The sequence below is a fragment of the Octopus bimaculoides genome, chromosome 4, assembly GCF_001194135.2.
Source record: "Octopus bimaculoides isolate UCB-OBI-ISO-001 chromosome 4, ASM119413v2, whole genome shotgun sequence".
In the NCBI taxonomy this organism is placed as follows: Eukaryota; Metazoa; Mollusca; class Cephalopoda; order Octopoda; family Octopodidae; genus Octopus; species Octopus bimaculoides.
The window spans coordinates 29,942,018-29,945,399 of NC_068984.1; the positions used below are offsets into that span (position 1 = coordinate 29,942,018).

Genomic DNA, 3,382 nt, shown 5'->3' on the forward strand with positions numbered 1-3,382 from the left:
TATATATAGGTAAAGCACATTTTAGAGGTAATACTTGATAATTGCAAGCACCTGTATATGCCAGATAGTGGCCGAGGTGAAAGAATAAATTAAAAGCGTAAAATTAAAACAGAACATAAAGGATTCCGCGGTACACGTGTTTCAAGCTTTATACACAAACAGACATTATATGGGTATATAATTGATAGACAGGATGGTATAAAGCTATCTTCAGCCGCAAATATATTCTTTCCCAAGATTATATCACAAAAAAGAAATCACCAGGAAAAAAGAAAAAGAGAGAGAAACAGGAGAGAGAAAAAGGGGAAGTCCACTTGGTATTATCCATTGTAATATCCCTTGTAAAATGTTTATCCTTTAAGTTGAAACATTTACATAAAAGTTCATCGGTATTCCGAAATCTGTCCATATTGTGCCACAATTCAGTGAACCCTGAATTGTGGCACAATAAGAAAAGATGCTGTCAGCCTCATGAATGTAAACTCGGTCAAAGGATGCACTTCGACACTTGGTAGTTAAAAGATTTTGCCGAAGGGATATGATGCGACATTCAAAGGCATTTTCGATCGATACTACGCCTCTGCTTTGTTTGCGTTTTAGGTATGCCACTGTTTATGCGGAAATTATGTGAGCTTGTGAGTAGTTTTCGGTTTCCACATCAACACTCGGATCACATCAAGCTTTCACCTAAGCAGCTCAAATACTGGTATTAGTACTGGCACTACAAGCACATTCTGAGCCACAGTTTTATTGAATGCAGACAGTTCTGAGGTTCAAATTTTCTTTATTCGGCTGTAATAATCTTTAATGACACGCATTTTGTTACAGGTGCCGTTGTAAGGTATGTTTTCATCCACCCCTAGATACCTGTAAAATTCCTCGTCAGATATAGGGGAAACACTCAAGTTATTGATGGAGATGTTAGTAATCTTGTTTATAGTTCTCCCCCTTTTTACAACCATATAACATCATTTGAGAATATTGTAAGTAGGTGAAGGTTATTTTTCATCTCATGCATATTCTTTGCATAAAATTTCAATTCATTTACAAAGAGACACTGTGTAATTTTGGTATTTCTGTTTCCTTGTGAACCAGTGAGGTATCCTTGAGACTTCCTTAACATGACTGACATGGGGTTTGAAGGAAGTATAAACAGGTTTTGGGTTTAACTGGCCTTTTTAGCAAGGTCTCCACTTTATGTATAAAGATTCTATACGCTATTATATGTATATATATATATATCCAAAGTTTTAAATGTTTACATTTAAGAAAGAGATTTGACGCCGATGTCCATATCAATGTATTTAATCCGATGTTAACATTTCTGTATACAGCTATATTTGACCACTAAGTATAAGTTAAATATATCAGTTGCCATACACTTCATAAGGAATAACTTTCTGTAGAACAAAAACAACCCCAAAAAACACATAATGAATTAATCGAACAAAATCAAAAATTCAAAATTTTAAATCCATACCGCATTTCCAGCGTTAAGCGGTCTACGATAATTTTTCTCTTTTTATAACTAATTCCAATAAAGGGAGGTAACTCCTTGCCATATTCTATGATTCTATTACAATTATTGCTGAAATTTCTAATATTAGTTATTCAAAGCACATAAATTATATTATCCACTGCAAAGCCCACAATTACTATTGGCAAACCGTGCATTGATATGCCTGCCTTAAAGTCCAATATTATACTACATAGTACTATAAAATATGAACCATAAATAAATTATAAATAATAAATAACGTTCCATTGCAATACGAATAATTATTTCTAGTTTTTTTCCAAAATCCACATGTGTTATATTTAAGTTATGTAGTAATACATTAATATTGCCTGCTTTAGGACCTAATATTATATTCTATGCACTCCATGTCATAAATTATAAACATTTATATACATATATGTATGTATGTATATAAACTCACCAGTTGAAATATATATGGTTCAGGCATATTCGAACCCGCAATAAAGCCATTTGCGGTATTTTATCATGGAGATAAATTCTCGATACAGACGTAGGTGCAACCACACCAGGTCACTTAGAAGTGCACCCCACTCAGACTGATGGATGCATGCATTTTGGTGTAGTTATATCTCCGCTTCACTCCAAAAGCGGAGAGAGAGTAGTGAGAGAGTGGGAGAGAGAGTAAGAGAGAGAGGTTTTACTATCTGTTTCTACGTACACGCTTCTATTTTCATAAAGTCAGAGAATTATGATTGTCTTCAAGCAAACACCCTGATTCGTAATTTATTTTTAATTGCAACAGGTTTTTTTTTTGTTTCTAAGCCCAGCATTCTGAAAATTACTGACGCATGAAGTACGAATAATAACCATGGGAAAACGAAAAGAAATTAATTTCTGAGTGTCATGAATGAAGCATGAAAACGTAAGTACATAATATTTGTTAAGACGCAGTATGAATATTGACCTTTAATTCTTCATGTCTACGGCTATTGTTGTTGATGATTTTAGCTCCATGTTCTGCTCTGATTGAGAATATCTATAACGTAAATTGTAGAAGCAGTAAATATACAGTATGCTTCTTGGACTTATCTGTGCAAATTCCTTCCTTTTTAAACACAGTAGGATGTGATTTGAGGATATTTGTCTGTCATTTCTAGCATTTCTAACTATGTCTAATGCATTTGTGCGTATATATTTATTCGCAACTTTCTGCCAATGAACATAACTTTAGATGTGAACATCTAAAATATTCACGCCACGTTTTTAAGCAATGAATTATTAAAGCGCATGCCCTTATGTAATTACGAATTACATGGCAACTTTGTAAAATTTTAAATAGCAAGCTTCCTTAACAGACTACCTCATGCATACGTAAAAACGAAACAATTCGAAAATGTCATAACACCATGTTTTGCTATTGCAACATCAAAATAAATGTTGAGACGATAGAGATGACGATGGTGAGGATGAAAGATGAAGGTGATAATAAAAAGTAACGAGATATAATAAGTAGAGTGAAAACATTAATAAAAGCGTATATAAAGAAAATATAGACGATGATGATGATGGGCATCAGGGAAGATGGTAGTGAATCTCTGTTGGTTACTCTCCTTTATATGAGAATGGACAATCGGATAAAGTGAGAAACAATACTGAAAAGAATGGAAGTCTCATATTTTAAGTACAAAAATATAAACAACAATATCTATAACATTAATGACATTGATAATTTCTGCTTAATCCGTAATATCCCTTTAATTACCGATAAAAATAATAACAATATTTCTACTACTATTAAAAACAGTGGTTTCTTTAATCGGCACGGAAGCATTAAAAGGGTAAATGACGATTGTTCTACTAAAATTGTCACATTCATTTATGAATGTAATTAATTACTTTTAG

The 3,382-nt window shown here is 33.0% G+C and overlaps 1 long non-coding RNA gene across 2 annotated transcripts in view; it reads left to right on the plus strand.

Annotated features, from left to right (window-relative positions):
- The window catches only part of LOC128247567 (uncharacterized), a 57,830-nt gene that overhangs the window by 14,155 nt on the left and 40,293 nt on the right, over nucleotides 1–3,382 (plus strand). For both annotated transcript variants that reach the window (XR_008263889.1, XR_008263890.1), the window contains exon 2: nucleotides 2,303–2,402. This is a non-coding gene — a long non-coding RNA (uncharacterized LOC128247567). The remainder of the gene's footprint in view (nucleotides 1–2,302; nucleotides 2,403–3,382) is intronic.